At 42.5% G+C, this 24,413-nt stretch overlaps 1 protein-coding gene across 8 annotated transcripts in view; it reads left to right on the top strand.

Annotated features, from left to right (window-relative positions):
* The first annotated feature begins 16,854 nt into the window (after positions 1-16,854).
* LOC139443097 (sodium channel protein para-like) overlaps positions 16,855-24,413 on the top strand; it is a 115,005-nt gene continuing 107,446 nt past the window's right edge. For all 8 annotated transcript variants that reach the window (XM_071224030.1, XM_071224029.1, XM_071224032.1 and 5 more), the window contains exon 1: positions 16,855-17,706. The gene's annotated coding sequence lies outside the window, so the exon portion shown is untranslated. The remainder of the gene's footprint in view (positions 17,707-24,413) is intronic.

Below are 24,413 nucleotides of genomic sequence, written 5' to 3' on the forward strand. Positions count from 1 at the left end.
TATGGAACCTGGGTCAATGACAACGATGTCTGCCAATTTTCAACAATCGGTTGCCATCTATTGAGTAATTGATATGCTATATAATACATACATCTAAAATCACTTTTGCGTTTCGTTTTTGTTGTTGCAAAGTATACAAAGAGGTCAGAAAGGAGCCGATTGACAAAGACGACGTTTCATTCACCAACGACCAGGCTTCCCTTCCAGTAATAATGTGGCACTGACCTGGCATTTCCGATCGACGATCCTGACCTTGAGCCTTGTGGCCTTGAACTTTGAATACTGTTCCAAAACGTCATTAAATGTTTCTCTCTCACTCATGCTGGTTTTAAGATACTTCTTATTGTCTGACGTATTGACAATTAAACGGTGTCGAAAAGTACAGGAATTTAACAAATTATTAATATAATCTTTCGACGATGCCCATTTAGCAAAAGGGACAGTTGGGTAAGCTAATGGTTAAAGCGTTCGCCCGTAACACAGGGAACAATGTGTGAAGCATCCTTTTGGTTGTTCACCGTCGTGATACTGCTGGAATATTGCCAATAGCGGCATAAAACCATACTGGCTGACTCATTAATGCAAACGTACATTCTGATGTGATTGGGAAGTGTAGTATGGATTTAGGCCGCAGGTCTGCGTGTACCTGTTGGGCAACATCACTCTCCATACCATGACGGGCGTTCCATGTACAAGGGCGCTGAGGACATTTTCGGAAAGCATCTCTGGACACAGTCACGCGATAATATATTATTTAACCCCACAAGTTGCTAATGTTGTGAAATATTTACATCGCCCCAGACAGTGTTCTTGTCTAAAAATCTAAAGTCACCGTGAACAACGATGTGTATATGAACTACGATAGTATGGGTTGGGACAGGGAGGGGTAGGGTGGGGTTGTTTTGTAGCGTTGGGGACACGTTTTGAAGGAACGGTCGTGTGATGGATTCAATCATCGAAGGATGATTCAGCTAGATTGGTACTGGTTGCATGTAGATTGGAGGTCAGACTGACACTGAACTGAGGTCGATGACATTCTATTGGAGAATGTTCTAGGTGAGGTGAGGTGAAATGGGGTTTAACGTCGCGTCCAAGATTATTGCACTTATATAGCGACGTGCATGTACGTGCGTGTGCTTGTGTGGCTGCTTGTACTAGTCCGGACTGATGCCGATTTTTAGTGCTAGTTCTCTGAGATACCATGCCGCAGTTTAACATGAATACCCCACTCAGACACAGTATACTGACTCCGAACCGACCAGTCCTTATTTTAGCCCCTTAATGCCGAGCGCCAGACAGGGCAACACCAAGTACCACCTTTTACGTCTTTTGGTTTGACGCGGCCAGGGATCGAACCCCGGACCTTCCGCTCTCCGGGCGGACGCTCTACCACTAGACCACGGAGGCGGTCGACAATGTTCTAGGGGGGTCAAAATGGTAACATTTTGAAAAGGGTGAAGGGTGCCACGTGTGTGTTTATACCTTAAATAACACTCTGTACCCCTGTTGTGACGGGTGCCACTGGTGGGGCAGGTTACGCTCACCATTTCTCAAAGTCATAAACCCATGCTTATGATATAGTCAGAATCGTACAATGGACTTTTTAGCAAATATTTCTTATGACTAAAGAAAGGGTTTTGTAGCTTTTAATATATTTCACACGTCTTGGCCAGATTGCTTTGTCTTGGCCATTACGAGCATCACTAAGGGAGGGAACAGTTAGTGTCCACGGGGATACCTACCTCTTTCGTAAATTTCCAGTCCCTGAATTTCACACAGATGTTATCTTGAGGAATGTTGTCTATCGTCACTTATGGCCCCAACAATATGTAGCACAATTACCCCCACCCCCCCTACAGCGTTAGGTAGGTAACACTAGTGGTTCACTAAGTGAAAAGAAGGGATAGTAATATGTATCCATATAAGTATGTGCTTACTACGACCCTAACCGTGTCTCACGCCGAAAGGAATTTGTTTGTTTGTATTTGTGTTTGTTGTTTAACGCCGCACTCTGCAATATTCCAGGTGTATGACGGCGGAAAGAAATGTATGTGATAAGAATTCTTATGTTGTTGAGGCCTTGACACAAAGGAATTGTCGAGTGTTTAGAAACAATAAACCAATTAGATACGCCCGTGACTGAGACCAGTATTAAAACCAGCGCGCTGACCTGACCTGACTGCCTTCCGATGAATGGAGGACATGCACACGGTTGTGGATGGACGTGGCCGTATCTCGACATCTTGACATGTGAAGACACAGGCTGCTGTTGTGGAAGACCTGTTCACCAGATAGGCCAGTCTGGTATAAGAGGCTTTATGGTGTGGATGTACACACCTCAGCATTACTCAAGCACCGACCACGCTTTCGGATATGTGCCACATTCAAAATGGTGGGTGTGATTCATAGTTGGAAACACGAGAAAAGACAAATTAACTTGACAAACAGAATGCCTTGCACCACCACCACACAAATAATGAAGCTGACACCAGCAGTCAGGACCGATTGATTAGCGTTATGCAAGTAAACCGAAAAACCAACCATCAGCACCAAAACCACACCACGAATCGGACTGTCACATTATGCAGTGAAAAACGGGTAATGTCAACCCACGAATAACCGCTGACTCTGCAATCAGTATCTACAGTATCCAACGCTCGCTCGCGAGTAAGTGAGTGAGTGAGTTGGGTTTAACACGGCTTTTAACAATATTCCAGTTGTATCACGGCGTGTCAGCTTAATGTGGGAGGAAAGTCCGAAGTGATGCAGGTCTCAGACGTTTACCACTTCGGTGAAACCCACGAGCACGGGTATGCTGCCGACACCAAGAAACACAATCATAGGTTTCTAGCGTGCCCAAAGGGACAGCGAATCGCGGCGCCTTACTCGACTGGGCCACCCGTGCCCCTCCCTCGTGGAGGACATTCGCGAGGCATCTCCTCAAGCTGCTCACCAGGCGTCTGATTTTTTTCCAAAATTGCAATCATCTGCCATTTCTGGTGCAGTATCCGGGTCAGTTCATTCAGGTTTTGAACTGGAGGACATCTAGCTCTCCTTGGAGGCCAAGTTAATTCCAAAAGTGTTCAATTGGGTTTGTCATTATTTTTCGTAATTTGATTTTGAATCGGGTGATGCTTAATTATTCCTCATGTGTATATCTCATTTGCGATTATAAATATTGTCATGCCCCCATATTTGATAGAAAAACACCAGAGCGTCTTACATACACAACGCTGTTATTTTCGTTTTAAGGTGTTTTAACACTGAAACTAGTATTTATTAAACACATGTACGTTTGAATTAGAACTGTAAAGAAAACAAGCTTGAGTTTTATTGAGACAACCGTTTTGATTTAAACTAACGATTTACAGAGGTGGTATTTCATGCAGAACAATAGTGTCCATCTCCTTTTTCTTGCTATATAGAAGTGTGCTTTTGGGTGAAGGTGGCGATGATAGACTATAAAACATGGTAAACAGATTTATTCAAATAATGTTCATCGGAACAATTTGTGAAGAACAGACTCCTTAAGAAAGGCATTGGTAAAATGACCAACTTGTGTCTCCCTAAAGCTAGAAACGAGCCAATCATATATGCATACAGGACACAAATACCATGAGAAAGACCAATCAAAGAAAGTGAAGTGGTCATCGCTACAGTCCTTCATTCAGAGGATCAAGGGTGAGATGAAAAGGCGTAATGAGACAAGGCGTCATTCTAATCTGAAATCCACTCTCATGGACTACATTTGTGACGTGTGTGCTTGTTTAGACATTCCTTTCAAGGCTGCAACACATGATCACCACATAGAGACAGACTGGCCCATTTACCTTCGGTCAGAAAGTGTTTCTGGTGTTGCAGGCCAGGAAGAATCAAGTCCTCGTGCACGCTAAGGTCATATTCCAACCAAGAATGGGTTTACCGAAAGGTAAATTGTTGGTACAAAGTGTTGCATGTAAAAGGAATGAGATACATCAACATCTCACTCAGACCGTTATGGAGGATGCCCGTTATGGAGAACTCTTTAGGAGAGGGTTTTGAGTGACCTGTGGTCCTCTTGGTGTCCATCTGTGGAGGCGATGGTTGTTTCCCTTTGGTCAATCTGTCACTGAACAGAACATCTGTTTCAAAAGTGATGACGATGTGTAGACGATTTCAATAAAAGTTTGATGGCTTTAACCCCTGCATAAATGTTTTGTGCAGATTTCATTTGTCACACGGTCCTCATCATGGGCGAGTGAGTGAGTGAGTTGGGTTAACGCCGCTTTTAACATTATTCCAGTTATATTATGTCAGCTTAACGTGGGAGGAAACACCGAAGTGATGCAGGTCTCAGACGTTTACCACTTCCGTGGAACCAACGAGCACGGGTATGGTGCTGACAAACCTAGAAACATAATCGGGGCGAACCGGGATTCAAACCCACAATCATAGGTTTCTGGCATACCCACGGGACGCAACTCTGCACAGCAAATCGCGTCGCCTTAGACGACTGGGCCACCCGTGCCCCCCGTCCTTACCATGGTTTCTAGGTACCATGTTCTGCGTGTGACACAAAGATATTTAACTAGTTTGACTCTGTTGTGTAAGGTTCCTCTTATGTTTCTAGAGATTTATCGACAGAAGCTCGGGTATTGTTCACTGGGCCACCTCTCTGTCCAGGATTGCACAACCTTGCTTAGTCATGAGACCACGCCGCCTCGCCCATCCGCGGATGATTCCTAAGCTAGAACCTTTACCCTGTAGCATTGTGTCTTATGAATGATTCTTTTCTCCACATGTTGTTTTCATGCACTTAATATACAGGAACGACAAATTCGAATTTTTACTCGTGACTGACAAATATTAACATATTCGGAACTATACTCTTAAATGTATATTCTAACATGAAACTGGGGAATTTTGGATTCTGATCAAAGTAAGATTAAAATCAAGAAAATATATAAATGAGACATAAAAAAATAACAAGCAATTTCACACACTGTGGTAAATGTGATATTCAGCAAATACAACGCAAATGTTCAGATATCCTACAGGATGGTCTTTTGGCATTGATTTGACCATTTGGCTCCTTTTCACCAGTAAACCATTAGCTGCATGTTGAACATGACTACATGATTCACTACATGAATTATTTTCAAAAGTTCAACCTCAAAATATTTATCCTTTAATGTGAGGCGAGGTGAAGTGAAATTGGGTTTACCGTCGCGTCCAAGATCATTTCGACTTTTGCTTACAAATTCTGCTTTAACCAGTTGATCTTCTTATTTTAGTCTTTAAAATTTATTAATGTAAAATTCGATCGTAAAATAGCCAATATGTAATCAGCTGACCACATCGTTCTTACAGTGCCGTGCGCTGCATTCAGTCTAATGTGATAGGTGTTGAGGTGAGATGGGGTTTAAAGTTGCGTCCAAAATTATTGCACTTAAATTGCGACGTGCATGCACGATCATGGGATTCTGGTATGCTCAAGGGACGCAACTCTGCACAGCCAATTAGGGGGCCTTAGGTGACTAGATCACCCCTGACCCCCAGCAATATTCCAGAGTACACCATAAATTGGCTTCACACATGATACCAATGAATGAAATCAAACATTGGTCCTTGTCACATATGTCTGATATATACCTCAACATTACATTTGATACACAAATGCTTCAATAGTGGTGATGACATTGGTACTTACCGCTCTTTAACAGCTCTCTTTTTAAGCATCTGTTATCGAGAGGATTGTTTGTTTTTTTAGTTTTATGCCTTTAGTTTATCATCAGTTATTATCATCTTTATATTTTGAAACTGGATTCTATATATTGTGTTTGGGTGCTTTTTATTTTACATTTTATTACCCTTTAGCAATATTAAATCACTCACACGGCCGGGACATCTGACATGTGGAGAGTCGAAATTGTCTTCGGCGTTATGACCGAGAGCTTCATCAACTAGCCACGCCACGCCACGCCACGCCACGCCACGCCACGCCACGCCACACCAAGCTAAGCAACGTCATTCAATGCCACGCCACGCCACGCAACGCAACGACGGTCAATGCCACCGTCACGCCACGCCACGCCACGCTACGCCACGCCACGCCACGCCACGCCACGCCACGCCACGCCACGCCACGCATCGGTAAAAAATGATATGCACATCTGACTTTAAGTCGTACCTTTCCAGATGCAACATTCCATGACGCTACACGGGTGTAAGAGTTTTGATTGTGAAGAGTGCGCTGTCATGTTAAGTCTGTAATGTGACAAAGAAGCCAGGCGTGTATTAAAGATGTATGTGAGTGTGTAGACGGCAGGCGAGGTTGTCAACGGCACCACACATTAGGATGGAAGCCATGCCGACATAGACAACATCGACCTCACATGTTAGGCAGAGGTGAGGGGCCACCAACGTCGCCTCTAGCGGGAATTAAGCTCGGCGATCTGTATATGAGGATTGGAGGAGGACAACTATAATATTTATAACCATTAAACAAAAGTAACCTTAATAAATGAGGTGAAATTGTTCTTACGTCGCGTTCAAGATTAAGGCACTTACATAGCGACGTGCATGCACGTGTGTTCCTCGTTGCTTGTACTAGTGGGACTTATGCAAGTTTTATAGTGCCAGCCCACTGAGATATCATTCTGCAGTTTAACATGGAATACCTCACTTAGACACATAAGACTGGCTCTGTCCTTATATTATCCTCTTAATGCCGAGCGCCAAGCTGGGTTAAAACCGGAACAGTCAACTACGGTTATAACGAACTCAAAATGGATCACTAATTTTAATTCGTTATAACCGTAGTTCGGAATAAGCATATACACACACAAAATGGACGGGACCAAGAAACAGTTCGTTATATCCGGAAGTTCGTTGTAAGCATGTTCGTTATAACCGTAGTTCGCTATAAGCATATCCGGAAGTTCGTAATAAGCGTGTTCGTTATAAACGTAGTTTAGTGTACGATCATTTAAAGTCTTTTGATATGACGCGGCCGTCGAACCACTGACCTTCCGCTCCCCAGGCAGACGTTCTGTCCAGCGGCATTAGTACCTTTACAAAAATACCAAATGTTGTATTGCAAGAAAACTATCAATTAGGGAATAAACTTCTTTATTCATGGTATGTATTATTAACAGTTGACACAATTGTGTTTGTTCCCCTTACATTAAGAATAACAAATGGTAAAATAACATACGGCTTAATTAAAATAAACTAGTGTCCAGAAGAAACGATACCAACTTATTTTCAAAATTGTTTTTTACTAAGTGAATTGTCTAGAAAGAAAACATGCCAATTCGTATACGGCTTAATTAAAATACAACCATCAGCAGCTCTGTCTCTATCGATCATCAAATAAACGTATGCCTGTTCACCCCCACTCCACGCCACGCCATGTCATTCAACGCCACGCCACGCAACGCCACGCAACGCCACGTCAATCAACGCCACGCCACACTGTTTTTGGCCACTCTGTGGTGATGGTATTGCCATGTAACATGACATGATATATAATAGACATTCGGTCGATTGTCACCTTGTTACCACGAATACAAATGGCTCGACATTGTCGATTAAACTACAAAGGTCACTTACTGCACTGAGATTGTTTTGCCAACGCCATTTTCGGAAAAGTTCATGTCAACGTCGTGTGATCTGAGGAGAGGCAGATATTACTATTGATAAGGTGTATCAACTGCACTCTATTGGCATTTTGTCGGTACAGTGGGATTGGGAGATTGTCAGGTGATACAGAGGCAGAATCATAGTAGATTGGCATCAACAATTTCAATTTCATGTTTAGCACTAAGTACGATATTCTGTAGTTAAAACTATTATGTTTAAAAATTATACCTCTGACTGATCAAATAAAATCTATTCTTCGCCAAAGTCTTGTATTCAAACCTGATATAAAATAGTCACAGAAGATTGGCAGAAGATACCATAGTAATTCCTTCACAAAATTAAAGTTAAGACATTTATATCACTTGATACCTCGAGCACTGGTTGATCAAATACAAAGTTATTATTCGCCAGTCTTGTAGGGCTTATATAATAAACCTAACATAAAACTGCTTAAATTTGATATGAATGCAAAAATAATATTCGATTACCGAACACGAAAATCAACCCAACAGTATTCATCGACTGCAAGAGAGACTTTAAGAGGATAATAGACAAATATACCAGCACAATAATATTACTGTAAGTCTTATCTACATACATTCTTCCTATATTCCCAACAAAAAGCATATGCTGTGGAAGCTGATAGTTACAGTCATATTGCCTGTGTCACGCAACCGAATGTGTCAATGTATTCCCTGGACGAACGGCTCTGCGAGTCCATACCTTGTTTGGCATTGGGCCAGTGGTAGAGAGGGGAGGTGGGAGGGTTTGGCGTGGTGGGTATCTGAAGGAGGAAATATGACTATACAAACAGTGACAAGTACGGAGTCACAGCATCACTTGTGAAGTAAATGTCAAAGTTTACAAGAACAGCACAATATGACGATTATCAGTTTGACGACTTGATAAATGCTGGAAATTGAATGTCATTATCTGACAGTGGAATCGGAGGTTGAATACGTCCATATTGAGTGAGTGAGTGAGTTCGTTTGGTTTTACGCCGCTTTTAGCAATATTCCAGCAATATCACGGCAGGGGTCACCAGAAATGGGCTTCACACAATGTACCCATGTCGGGAATCGAACCCGGGTCTGCGGCGTGACGAGCGAACGCTTTAACCACTAGGCTACCCGACCGCCCCACGTCCATGTTGAACTTGTGACTTGTGACCGCCCACCCGATGACACTGGTTTATCTGGACCTGTCTATATGCTACGCGTCCGGCAATAAACGCTACGTGTCCAAAGACACTGGTTTATCTGGACCTGACTATATGCTACATGTCCGGCAATAAACACTACGTGCCCGATGACACTGGTTTATCTGGACCTGACTATATGCTACATGTCCGGCAATAAACGCTACGTGTCTGATGACACTGATTTGTCTGGACCTGACTATATGCTACATGTCCGGCAATAAACGCTACGTGTCCGATGACACTGGTTTATCTGGACCTGACTATATGCTACATGTCCGGCAATAAACGCTACGTGTCTGATGACACTGATTTGTCTAGACCTGACAACACGCCACGTGTCCGATGATACTGGTTTGTCTGGACCTGACTACACGCCACGTGTCTGATGACACTGGTTTGTCTGGACCTGACAACACGCCACGTGTCCGATGATACTGGTTTGTCTAGACCTGACTACACGCCACGTGTCTGATGACACTGGTTTGTCTGGACCTGACAACACGCCACGTGTCTGATGACACTGGTTTGTCTGGACCTGACAACACGCCACGTGTCCGATGATACTGGTTTGTCTAGACCTGACTACACGCCACGTGTCTGATGACACTGGTTTGTCTGGACCTGACAACACGCCACGTGTCTGATGACACTGGTTTGTCTGGACCTGACTGCTTGCTCCGCATCCGGTGTAACAAACTTTAAGTTCGTGTCAGTAGGTATATGCCGTGCTTTTACCTTTGTGATATTAAAGCGGCATCAGCATCACTGAAAAATCACACTGCCCTCATTTTAATCAATTAGTGCTTTATATTTGAACTAGACACCGACCGTCAGGGGCATTTTCACACACAATATGGGAGCTGTTGTAAATTATCGAAGCGGTTCGGTCACGAAGGACGAAACAGAATTTAATAAACAGAATATACTGTAGGCAATAAGTTTAAATTTGAACTGTCAGTTAACCATGTATATGCTGCAGGCGAATGAATAAAAGGGTCTTTAGAGAAATAAAGGAATAAGAGACAGATGGATAAATGTAAAGGCTAGCGGAATGAAAGACCAGCAAAGCCTGATACATCTATCAAGTGATGATTTACTTTGTCAGTAGACAAGATCAAATTTATGGGGAAATCCAGTGTGTTTTAAAGGCACACATCCATCCAAATAAATGACGCATTCATTATTTTTTAAATGTTCTGAACACTGGATCGCTTTGTGGTAAGAGTATTAACAGCAAGGCGACCTGTAAAAAATTGATATGGACGAAACAAACCAGTGGTTGATATTATGAGCAACGACCAACGCCAACAGGGTAGTAAGACACACAAGCCTGACCAGCCGGTCAATTTGAAACTCCTCTCTTCACAAACACAGGTTTTTTCCATAGGGTCACGCCAAGAAATCGACCTTGACCTTGATACATTAGTCTACAGTTACTGCGACCAGCAGTACATGTCATTCAGCCAATATTCCAATCTGATCTGTTTATGAATGTCATTGTATTCCAACTTCTGTAACTGGTCTTATGCGACAAACAACGTTTAGTGTATACAAGGTATACACGGTGTGTTTGTTCTCTAGTTTCAACAATAGTTCAGCTTTATCAAGGGGTCAGATTAATGTTTGAGGGCACCCTGAACATTCAGCATATCGTGGACGTTTATCACATCTCGTAACCCAGCAGGTGACAAGGGGAAAATGGCATGGCAATGGGGCTGGAATTTTGCATTGAAATGAAGCATAATCATTGTTACAAGAATATTCAGGGACATATGTTGTTTTGGTGGAGGGGTTGGGGGGATAAAATCCCACGGGGTTGTCTCTCAGTGGATTCAGGGGTACAAAAGATCTGAAATGTATTGAGTCAGTGAGTGATCGAGTTCGGTTCTTATCTGCTTCTAGCCATATTTAAGCAAAAACTCAACGCGGAGCAGCAGCGATGGACTTCAAAATTTTAAGCGTGCGGGGAATCGAAACCGGGGCTTAACAACAAGGCTACCTGGCCCCACCTGACTGTAAAGATGATCAGTCGGTCACAGAGTTGAGTACTTTCAGTTAAGGAAGCCTCGATATCGATGAAATATTGTCGCCTGTGACGTATACCAATATTCATTCAATGACTCATCCACAAAGAAGATATGAGGGTTTCATTCCATGTACTCATACAATATATGATTCATTTGACCGAAATGACACGTGAAGCGCCGGAAAATGTCGCAGTGACACGCCCAGGCAGCACTGAAATATAACTGCTACTTGGCATTTCAGATCCGGGGTTGATCCATGCAAGTTGTCATTGCAAAAACGGAAACAGCATTTCATCACTGATATTAAACGTGGATTAGTATAATTATAGCTGTATTATTATTGAGTTTTATATCATAAAACAATGATTATTGCATATATAGCTTATAGATGTTGTGATATCTGAGTTACAGTTCTAAATTCTCAATCTAATCATTCTAGTTTTGACCCCTTGGTAACTCGAATTCTCTTGAAAGCGGCGTTAAAAACTCAACTCACTCGCTCACGGTCTGACCCGTGAAGATCCGGGGTAGAATATGTCTTCAGCAACCCATGCTTGCCGAAAAAGGCGACTATGCTTGTCGTAAAAGGCGACTAACGGGATCGGGTGGTCAGGCTCGATGACTTGGTTGATGCATGTCATTGATCCCAATTGCGTAGATCGATGCTCATGAAATTAATCACTGGAATGTCTGGTCCAGATTCAATTATTTACAGACCGCCGTCGTACAGGTGGAATATTGCTGAGTGCGGCGTTAAACAACAAACCAACCAACCAACCAACCAACCAACCCTCACAGTCTAAATTTGACGCCGTGATATAACTGGAATACTGTTTGAAGCGGCATTAAACCCAACTCACTCCCTCACAGTCTAAATTTGACGCCGCGATATAACTGGAATACTGTTTGAAGCGGCATTAAACCCAACTCACTCACTCACAGTCTAAATTTGACGCCGTGATATAACGGAAATACTGTTTGAAGCGGCATTAAACCCAACTCACTCCCTCACAGTCTAAATTTGACGCCGTGATATAACGGAATACTGTATATAGCGGCGTTAAACCCAACTCATTCACTCACTCACATTCTAAATTTGATCGTGTTCATCTAACAGAACCATTACGTTATCATTACGTAAAACCTGTCCGGAACCAGCTCACAACGACGATCTGCGCTGCTCTCTCGGTGCAGCCACACACACGACTCCCTCATCGTACGTCAATGCGATGAGATCACATGCGTTGATAATAGGCGACGCAGGTTTTTGGGCGAAAGGCAGATGGTAACGTACGGGAACCCCAGTCACATGTTGCACGAAATGTTTACCAAGTGTCACGTGGTTTAAGATAACATAAGGTTTCATTTATGCTTTCATTGATGATTATATATTACAGTCTAGTGATTAAAGCGTTCGCTCATCGCGCCGAAGACCCGAGCTCGATTCCCCACGTGGGTTTAATCTGTGAAGTCCATTCAGGTGTCCCCCGCCGTTCCATTGCTGGAATATTGCTAAAAACGTCGTAAAACCTATTCATATATGTAACACGCTGTCCCTATCTATTTTCATATATGTCACACGTTGTCCCTATCTATCATCTTCCCGAGGCAAGGGAGTTAAATGACTCTAAAAAATCCAGTTTCCACTCTTGCCGCGAGGCTGGAATTTCTGGGCTCGATCATAGCACCACCAGTGACTATGTCTCTTCTATGTCCCTCCTATTGACCAATCAGATTCCACCTCTTATATCACTTACATTTTCTTCAAACAAAATGACGGTGCCCAGTCAAGATTAATAAAACGGGTCTTACCCCGCGAAGTGCAAGGGTTCGGCAAGGGTGAAAACTGGACTTTTACAGTCAGTTAACTCCCTTGCCTCGGGAAGATGATAGCTATAAACATATTAATGCCTTTTCGTCTTTATTTATTTTATCTTTATTATCATCATCATTATTAGTAGTATCATTAGTTACAGATTAACAATGCAGCAATGGGGTTTGGGTGATCCTGGCACAGTCAGGGTGGTTAGGATCAACATCAGCTCAGGGCCCTTACCCCCTCGTCACGCAGCCCAGACAGCGAGTGCGACTTCTCACAGGAAGGGGCTGTAGGGTAGCCTAGTGGTTAAAGCGTTCGCTCGTCACGCCGAAGACCCGGGTTCGATTCCCGACATGGGTACAATGTGTGAAGCCCATTTCTGGGGTCCCCCCGCCGTGATATTGCTGGAACATTGCTAAAAGCGGCGTAAAACCATACTCACTCACTCACTCAGAGAATGTGAAAAAACCCCAGCACTGCAGCATTCTGCATTACTAAGATTGTCAGAAGGGCTGTATTCCCTCCCAAATCCGGGTCCTTTCTCAATGTCAGTCAACACATTTGGGGGTACCAAACCAAAGAGAACATCGAGAACAATGGGGAGTCAGACAACATGGCACATGGGATGCAAGCGTAACATTTCGAAAGCGAGGTCTGCATATTTACCATATTTTTCCTGAATCTTGTCAATCACATTGGTGTCCACAGAGACAGAAAATTCAATAACATAAATGATTTCAATGGATTTATTAATATAAGGACAAGATCAGGTTTGTTGGCCTGAATAGATCTGAGGCTGTATACGGGCCTATTCCAAAGAATTTTATATTGATCATTTTCCATGACGCCCTCTATATATTCTGGGTCGTACCATAGATGGACCTCTGTGTCAAAACCACAAGCATGTCGAAAGGTAATAAAATGATCGCGCCACTCCATAGTGACATCTCAATTTTTGACACTTCTTCAAAATGAGGGGGCACGGGTGGCCCAGTCGTCTAAGGCGACGCGATTCACTGGGCAGAGTTGCGTCCCTTGGGCACGCCAGAAACCTATGATTGTGGGTTCGAATCCCGGTTCGCCCCGATTATGTTTCTAGGTTTGTCAGCACCATACCCGTGGTCGTGGGTTTCACCGAAGTGGTAAACGTCTGAGACCTGCATCACTTCGGGCTTTCCTCCCACAGTAGGCTGACACGCCGTGATATAACTGGAATACTGTTAAAAGCGGCGCTAAACACAACTCACTCACTCTTCAAAATGAAAGCAAAAATGAAAAGTTTACTGAGAAAGCAGTATGTAAAATGCTGGATTTCCTCATTGGTAACACCTATACATGTTAAATTTGGGGACAGGGCACTTAAGCATCAATCCCCATGGGCACCAATTGTGCTCCCCTCTTTGATGATCTGTTCCTTTAAGCATATCCATCAGAATTTCTGCTAAGATTTGCGAACTCAAAACAAGGGAATTTGGTCAATTAGTAAACATGTTTCTGGTATCGTTCAATAATGGTAAATGGTTTAGATCTATGCATAAAGATGCAGAGTGTCAGAAAGGTGTCAAGGACTGTAACGACAAGAGAGATGACATCCAATTTCCAAACGTAAACTTCCCTTTACGTCGAGCAATATTCCATCTCCAGCATTGATGTCTACATTCAACTTTTGAGGTAGAATCGAGCATGCTCTTTCTACGAAGATTTCAAAGAGCGCCATACGACACTAACTGAGAAGTTGTTTGATCAGGGTTAATAAATGCAAGGTAGTGAGCTGAAATGGGGTTTAACGTCGCGTCCAATATTATTGCACTTACATAGAGACGTGAATGCACTGTGTGGCTGCTTGTTCTAATTTCCGATTTTATAGTGCTAGCCCACTGAGATACCATGCCGCAGTTTAACATGAATACCCCACTCAGATAGTATAATGACTCCTAGCTGACCATACCTTGTTTTAGCCCCTAAAGCCGAGAGACAGCAAGTACCATTCTTTAACGTCTTTTGGTATGACGCGGCCGAGGTCCGAACCCCGGACCTTCCGCTCTCCGGGCGGACGCTCTACCACTAGACTACCAAGGCGGTCCTACCTAAGCTATTGAACTATTGTCTATTCTATACATGGTGTTATGCAATTTTTGTGTGAACTGAATCTGTTGTTCCGTAATTGTCACTGTATTGTCATTATTTCCCGTTTTTCTGATATCTATTTCCTGGTTTCTGGGAGCACATTCTGATGCCACCTTCACTGTTCACTTCTGGAAATCACTGTTCATTAGGCACGAATCCAGCTTTAACAGTCCGCTAACTGTGTCATATGCACTTTTTGGAAGTAATGCGTATAATAAGGACTCTTTATGACCAACTCCAAAACGATTTAAAGTGACGGAATATTGCTTTTAGTTGTTATGAAACTTGTCCGATATGTTCAGTCCAAAACATGGAAGTGTTGAAGACAAACCTTTTAAGTCAGAATATGAATACATTTGATAATGATACAAAAATAAGTTGCGGCATGTCATTCTAATGTTAAAGGGAAGGTTACTGTAACACGGTACAGGGCCTGACGTTCATCACTGTGGTAACCATGAATACTGTAACACTGTAATGAACGCATTAGCACGCACTGTAATGGTATCTTCATACCATACTCATAATCAGGACGGATATGGGATCCAAACTCATAGTAAGCGGATCCTGGCACACCTATGAGGTGCAACTGTTCACGGCGTATTAATTGTACTGTCAGATCACAAGTACATGTACAGTTATACCTTACGTACGTCCAGAGAAGGTGAACAAACGGCTGATTGCAATAGAAACGGGACACACACACACACACACACACACACACACACACACACACACACACACACACGGACAAGTCACTTAACGTTACCATCTGGTCTCAATCAAGTTTCATTTTAGTCTACGGGTGTGATGATTCAATGTTCGATGCGTGGTAAAAATCAGTTACGGTCGAGTAGTCAAGTATCTTATTGGCAGGCCATGCATCGATAACAAAACGACACAAGGAAACTACCAGGGGGGGGGGGGGGGGGGGGGGGGGAGGAGGGAAAGTATGCCCCATGTTTGGTGGTGGTTAACAATGAAACAAGCAAAACGTGGCTGTTCAATAGTGATGTAATAAGCAGAGTGAACTAGGTCTTGTCATGGTTAGTTTAAGCTGGTTCCCAGATACAAGACATTAAGCCTTGTACCGTTTTGATAACATTTGGTCAAATCCAATTTTTAAGTGTATACTTTCTCTTGCCCCGCAGTTTATACACTAAGGTGAGTGGGTTGGTTTTAACTATATTTTTAGAAATTTCACGGCGTGTCACCTCGATGTGGCAGAAAAGCCGAAAGTGATGCAGATTTTCTACCATGCTTTCAAAGCGAAAGAGTACCTTCATGCAGGACATGTTGAATGTACATACATGATGAAATCACTACTTTTTGTTTGTATGTACAATAAGTCTCTAACTAATGTTTTGTTAATTGACTCAAACCTACCAAAACATTTGACTGAGGCTACTTTTTACTTCTTTTGATATTCCTCGAACTGACGAATTTCATGTGTCGTATTGTATATCCTATCGAGACCTTGGAATAGAGATATGTACCATATTACAAAGATGAGTACCGTTATGGCACTATAACACGTCACGGGGACCTATACTCCCCATAGGGGACAATCACAAATGAATTAGTAATGATTCAACAATAATCAACCGCAGCAACACTCATCATCGGCGATTTTTTCAGCATTTGAAAAAAAGTTTCTCCTTTTTTAAAAAGTTCACAAAATCAGAAGAGTGACAATCTAATTATGTACGTGATTTGAAAACGAACAATTCAAGAAAGTGGTGAGAGCCAGTAACGTCTCCCTATCGTCGCCAAACTTTTATTGCCATTCAATACGGTAGCACGCGAACAGATGCGGAGTCGTTAGTAGATTGTATCACATGAATGGCGTCATGGAAGCATTACATCATCAGCATCGTTTGACAACAAGTCGTAGAGCAGCCGACAGAAGCCGACAGCATGGCCTCTCCGACTGCTGAATGGCTGGGAATATAATTGCAGTCGCTAATAGGACAATTTGTTACTTCGATCAATTGACGAGCCAGGGTTCGTTGTATACTGTGTTGAAAATCACAGGGCCTAATCGTCCATTCAAGTTTAACTATGGACGGAGTCTATGCATTATAATCAATCCTACCGTCAGCTGAACGACATGAATATATCATTTGGCCTCTTTCTCACTGCACATCCGGGGCTGTAGAAACAAGCGGACTTTTCTCGGAGTCGCGTTCATCTCAACGTCTGCACACGCGCCCCAATCCACTGTTGAAGGACAGTAGGATGACTTAACACTAGGAACCAGCAACGTTCACTAACTGTGTAGGGCTGTGGACCCACCTGAGGACTGACGCCGGACGGTGTCGCCTTTAGCTAGCTTGGGTGAATGCATATAACCCGGGTGGTACGACGTTGTTGCCCCGGCCCCCCGTGCCGCCACGGTAATCTAACTCAGCCTCGGTGCCTGTTCGACGACAGTTCAGGTGCTAACGAGGATAATAGCAACAACTCCAAATATCGGAAATTTCCGTATATCCGCGTGTTTTTCTAAATAATCTGTTACACTTGTTCCATCGTCAGAGCGCCGAAGCGAAAAATCAATAATTTTCTCATTTTATATGCTGGAGCTCCACCAGGAGGTAGATTTCAGATTCTGCGAGCCTGTCTCACTGCTGGAAGAGCTTGTTACCATCTACAGGTCGGTGTAGTGTTCTGGAAGCTTCTTGCGGTGCCGTTACTGGGGTACTAGCTACCCGTTCTCCCACACCTGTGTCACCAAAGCCTCGAGTTTGGGCTGTGAATGCGGAATTTCGTCCAATACATCGAAACGAGTAATGGAGGCAGCGAGAGACAAAATGGCGGCTGAATGACAGCAACGGTGTTCAGTGAACGGTGCATGGGCTGTGATCGTTCGTGTTGTGTATTCGCTTGGCTATAGACTTATTCGGCGACAGGTAGGTGGTTGTTCCTTTACAAATTTCAGCGAAGCACATCTTTAAGGAATAGGTACATCTGTACTGATGATTATATAACACATTGAGCTCTCAGCTGCACAACGCATCATTTTTCAGTATAGAATTGCTAATTATGACACCTTATCAGACACAAGCTGCACTTTGTTTCTGTATGTGAAAGGGTCAGAATTTTTGTGACCTCAATTAACAATATGGATGATTAATTATCGCCCCATGCTGAATTATTCACTCGGTTTTTTTATGTCGATTTTTTACTAAAAGCTTCTAACTTCCGATGGGTTAAGTAAGACACGCGTTTAACGTGTACGGCACGGAAATAAGGGGTGAGGTCCAGCCGAGGGGTAGGGATAATTGCTAAAGAGTCACACAAGCTCACGTGACCTAGCAAATGATTGAAACTGCCCCCATCCTTTATCATCACAGATGCAGTGTTTCATAATTCATACACTCCTCTTCGACCAAACTCTCTTAAGAGACCGAGGTCTCTTGAGGTTTGGAGGGAGGTGGGGCTATTCCTTGGAGTTCCTGGTCGTGGTCCTGGAACCAAACCAGTAAATATATAAAACATGAAAAGGACAAACCCAGAAGCACAGATCATACTGTATGATCCATAACGGTATCTGCCACGTGGCCGGTCCGTTAGACTGACCAATGTGGCCAGATGAATAAACCGGGTTATGGACATGTTCAGTGGAGCGGATCCCGGATCATTAACTCGGTGTCACCCAATGGGATAATCTTGCCCAAGGGAAGTCAAAGTTCTTCCGATGTGGAACAGACGAGGTCTGAGCTCCTGCAAACGGGACTCTGTTCCTTTCGGAATATAAGTGGCATCAGTAGAGATATTGGTGCCCTTCAACACATGTTCAACAAACCCCGTATTGATCGCGCTTGCTCGCAAACTCTGTATCTACGTAATGCAACAGCACTAGTGTATGCAAGGCGGTTCGTACACAGCCGACAGTCGGCGACACCGGGGGGCAGCGCATAATGGCCACACGTCGAGCTTTTGTTCCCTGTACCCTTTCACGCCCTTGAAACATCACCCACAACCCACTGATGTTACAGTCAGTATTTGTAATATGTAATATATTATTTATTTATTTCATGGTTACTGATTCGTGCCATCTGGACCGCTCTTTTACATTAGGAATATGAAGCTTGGATGTCGAATATAATACTTCGGAAATGATGTTTGCGCGTTGATGTGTAAGCTTATTGAACCATACGGTCACTGTTCTTCATGACCAGTTGGGTAGGAGACAGTGTTGCTATAATAAGAAGACACTATTTATGTTGAAATATTACTGAGAGGACTTCCACTTCCGCCAACTTAGCATGCACACCGGAATTGAACCCTCAATGTCAACGTTCAAAACTTAACCAGTTTCTTTGCTCGGTATTTCTTTCAAAGTCATATTTTAACAGTCATTTTTTTTGCTGTTCTTCATTCACTCTTTCATTCTATAAATGAATATGCTTTTTCTTCAATGGGATTATTTTCGGTCATTTCTCTTCTTTTGCTAATAATTTGTTTTAATATATGGTTAATATATACCCCCATTCTTTTAATATTCATTGAAAGCAAATCAGTTATTTGATCTCATTATTTATTTAGATAGTTATACATGTTACATTTAATTTTACTATCAGATCAGGGCCACTTGCACAAAACGATCTTAGCGCTAAGATTATCTTAACTTCCATACATTAACATAGCCTTACAATAGTCGTAGTGCTAAGATCACTTTGTGCAAGAGGGCCCTGGCATTGTTGTAAGATAACAGCACGGTTACTTTAAACATCAACTAATTGTTGTTATTAATAATTGAAATGGACCCACTGTGCATAACGGACGCTGCCATGTGATGTTAAATACTTATAAGGTACGACTTGAATGCAACGCTGACAATCCGGACACCGCATATACCGAACTGATAAGAACGTATACATCAACAGTGATGTTAGGGTTAACGAGGTTTCGTTGTGAACACAAAGGGGTTATTAACGTTACTCATATTTTGAATCCGCGAACCCTCACGTATGTAAGCGTGGAATATGTCGTTGCCAGTACCACACCTGCTGGCGCTAGTTCACATGCGTCAACATCCAGCGAGACAGGTGTGACCGTAATTTTGCCTACTGGGGATCATCTTGTGGAATGTAATTAGCTTCACTCATATTATAGGCGAATCAATAGCAGTCTCATTTCTGTCACTCAATTGTCAGGACACACACAACTCAATCAGGCCGGGTATTTCAAATATGTTGGAAATAGTTTTCCTGGTAAGTCAAGTATTAACATGAAACACCATTCATGGTCGATTTTAGGCATTAACATATGTTGACAAATTATAGATAATTTTAATGTAGGTGCATTCACCAGAACACGTTAATTTACACATCATGGAGTTATTTTTTTCAATTCGGAGACATATGTTTTAAATGTGATCACATAGAAATCGTTATTGGCTCAGTTGCCTTAACGTCCAAAGATTCAAAAGGCTGATTCCTTTGTATCTATGAAACGCTCTCTTAAAATCGATATGATAACCATATACACTTGTTGTATTGTTTGTGTTTGAAACTATGGATTTATGATCAGCAAAGCATGAAAGATATGTGTTTATTAATGGTTGAATAGCTCGACTGTAATGAATCAGGTACATGCTACAAACGTCAAACGTCAGGATAGCCACGATTGTGTATTTCTTTGTGGTTTAACGCCGCACTCAATATTCCAGCTATATGACGGCAGTCTGTAAATAATCGAGTCTGGACCAGACAATCCAGCAATTGACATCATGAGCATTGATCCACGAAATTGGTATACGATGACATGCATCAACCAAGTCAACAAGCCTGACTACCCTGTCCCGTTAGTCGCCTCTTACGACAAGCATGGTCGCCTTGTGCGGCTAGCATGGGTTGCTGAAGACCTGTTCTACCCCGGACCATAGCTACTATCTAGGATAAGGGCCCGTGTTTTCCACAGCGCTGCCCTCAATAGGGGCATCAACGTGTTTAAAGTAGATGAAACAGGGTATGTAGGTTTTATAAGTGTCGCCCGTGACATATTTTCAATATATGTCATTGGTCCTTCCACAACATCTATGTCAGCTGTCGCAACAAAAACATCATAATATTTGAATTTGTACGTAACTTTAATGTCGCCTTTTAACATTATGAAACACTTTCTACTGAAACAATATCATTCTACCGTTGTAGGCAATCGAACCTATATTTCCCCGTCAGAGCTATTACAGACACGACGCATCCTCAGTTGAGTATCATTTAATATAGATGACTCATATCTATCCATCATGAGGGCCGATGTTTGTCTCGTAACAACCCTGACAGAGTGTATGCATTACCTCTAAGATATCTAATGTGGGTTATCGACAAAAAACATTATCTATTCACATTGAGGGCCACCAGTAGTTACAATGAGGACCTAAATAATAATTTGTTTCAAATTGAAATAGTTACATAGTGAACCATGCATGGCTTCAAAGGCTATCATCGCAACGTTACTGTTAGTCTAAATGAAGCTGATTGTTCACTAATTACACATCTGTAGCATACGCACATGCGCAACAGGGGCATTGTTGGTGGCATTACTAAATGAGTCAATAGAGGCGATGTAGGTTACGAGAGTAATTATCGCTTCGTTCGTTTAAGCTATACGTGACATTACGAGCTCACGTTCCAATCAGAGTTGAAAGTCTGGCTGAAATCAACATCAGAAATGTACGCGTCAGTATACCTTAGTCTCTATATACGTGTGTGTTTTGAACTGAAACACCGAGTGAAATTGACATGACATTATATGCAATAAAACAAACTCTAATGATTGACGGGGGCACGGGTGGAACAGTCGTCTAAGGCGCCGCGATTCGCTGTGCAGAGTTGCGTCCTTTGGAAACGCCAGAAACCTATGATTGTGGGTTCGAAACCCGGTTCGCCCCAATTATGTTTCTAGGTTTGTCAGCACCATACCCGTGCTCGTGGGTTTCACCGAAGTGGTAAATGTCTGAGACCTGCATCGCTTCGGGCTTTTCTCCCACATTAAGCTGACACGCCGCGATATAACTGGAATACTGTTAAAAGCGACGTTAAACCCAACTCACTCACTCACTCACTAACTCTAATGATTGACAAATGTAATGTAATGATATTTATAAATGACAAATGAAATAAGTTGAGTGAGTTTGGTTTGTTGTTCAGTTATATCACGGTGTGTCAGCTTGTTGTGGGAAGAAGCAGAGCCCCGTTCCACAAAGTGATCTTAGCACTAAGATGATCGTAACTGCCATACTTTAACAGGCCTACGGTAGTCGTAGCAGTAAGATCGCTTTGTGGAACGGGGTCCTTGGTCCACTTGCACAAAGCGATCTTAGCGCTAAGATGATTGTAACTCCCATACGTTAACATAGGCTTACAATAGTCTTAGTGCTAAGATCGCTTTGTGCAAGTGGATTCTGGTCTTAGACCATGAGTACGGGTATGGTGCTGACAAACCTAGAAACATGATTAGGGCGAACAAGGATTTGAACCACGATCATGAGTTTCTGGCGTAACATCGGCTAAAACAACACAGCTGAACCCTACAAATGTTATACGTCACAGATCACGCTTGTAATATATCCTTCTTTCAATGCGACTTTGGGTGGGGGACGGTGAGCTGAAACCAAGGACCGTGGATTCGAATCCCAGAACCGCCCCAATTTTGTTTCTGTGTTTGTCAGCATCATACCCGTTCTCATGGGTTTCACTGACGTTGAAAACGTTCTCGATTACCCCAGCAACTTCAGAAACCGAGTTCCCCGCCTTTTCAAGTGTAATACTTTATTTAATATAATTATAGTATTCATCATTACATCGCAGTGCAAAACGTCAACGCCATAGTATGATAAGTCATGATTATCTGCTGAAACAGATGCTGGTGTACGTAAGAGGCTAAATAGCTATGAAAAGCATATGAATGGACCACTGAAAATCAATGATAACACCCGCTGTTGGCGAACCATTCTTCTAATTCCATCAGTGAACAATGACATGTTCTCTCTCGAAGGTTCTGTCGACTGACGTTTTTTTAATAGACCACTGAAAAGAAGTTAATGAACACCCGATTTTTTCGTTTGACTATAGTTTATCTGTCACCGACATGACAGATTAACTATAGCCCTATGAAACAATCCTCGAATTGTGACCCATTGGTATATTTTATATTCCTCATTACCAACAAACGTCTGAAATGTTCTAATGACGGAATACTAAATACAGGGAGACGCTTTGAAGGGCCATGTCTGTAATCTCTCATTATTAGCGTTTAGGCTCCCATATTAGTCACCGCCTCTTGAACCATGTGTCGTCTGCTTGTTTTTCTTGTCTGAAGGTGAAGGTCACTTAATTGTTTGTCTTCGCTGCAAAAATACATGTAACGGAATTTCACATCTAAACCAGACATTGTTATGTTGTAGAATTACTTTTTTAGGCATCATAATACTTTTACACAATTAAAGTTACAGGGCTGTGATGGAATTCTTAGAGTGTATTTTCATGGAGACGTTGGTAATAATCTGCGGGTGTTTTAGTTTCAAATGAAATAGCTTCAAGTAAAGAAATCCATGATTAAAATTATTTTTATTCGGGCTAGAAATTATAGTTATTCTGTGAACCACCGGTGTAGCAGTTAAGACTTGTGACTTTATTACGATAACCCGTGCATAATCGGATCTGGACTAGGCAAACCCGTGGTTAATAGGCTGAGCAATAATCATTCCACATACTGTAACCACTTATAATAATCTGGTCAGCTCTGACTGTGGGCAATAGTCCCTCGGCAGTTGTTTACATATTCGTGACGGGTGTCACCGGTGGGGCAGGATACGCTCACCTTTTCACGAACCCTTGGCATCACTATTCCCTATTCGATAGTGATTCATAGAACACGTGGTTATGACATAGTCGGAATTGTACTGTGAGTGAGAGAGTGAGCATGGCTCTTCGCCGCTTTTAGCAATATTACAGCAATATCACGGCGAGGGACACCAGAAATGTGTTTCACACATTGTACCCATGTGGGGAATCGAACCCGGATCTTCGGCGTGACGAGCGAACGTTTTAACTACTAAGCTATCCACCACCCCTGAATGGTACAATGGACTCTGCTTTCAGCAGAAATTGGTAATGATTATGGAAAGGGCTACGTCGCTTGAGCTTACATGTTAACATTTCTTGTTTTGTAATTCGGTTTAATTCATTGTCCGAATGGCAAAAACAGTTATACTAAAGAAACGCGCACTCAGAGCGGTTGATAGTCTGTGCACAAAAAACATTCCTTGTTGATGGGGTGTGTTAATGACAAACCATTGTTGGATAAATAACATATGTATGTCATTTCCCTCTAACATAGGACGGGAACCACCTTGAGCTAACAAGACTTCGGAAGTTCCGTCGCGTCCACACCTCAGCCACGTGAACTGTCGGTTATACACTGAAAAAGATCACGTGTAGATATAAAACATCAAATTGAAACAATATAACATAACGGGGAATTGTTATAGGTCCGAGGCAAAGTCATTACGTTATTTAGAGTATTTAAGTGTTGGGAAGCGTTACACTAGGTATTGCCATTGCCGAATGCTCTGATCCACGAACTAACTTATTATGCAAATAATGTA

The sequence above is a fragment of the Haliotis cracherodii genome, unplaced genomic scaffold (genome assembly GCF_022045235.1).
Source record: "Haliotis cracherodii isolate W230 unplaced genomic scaffold, xgHalCrac1.p SCAF_5, whole genome shotgun sequence".
Taxonomy (NCBI): domain Eukaryota; kingdom Metazoa; phylum Mollusca; class Gastropoda; order Lepetellida; family Haliotidae; genus Haliotis; species Haliotis cracherodii.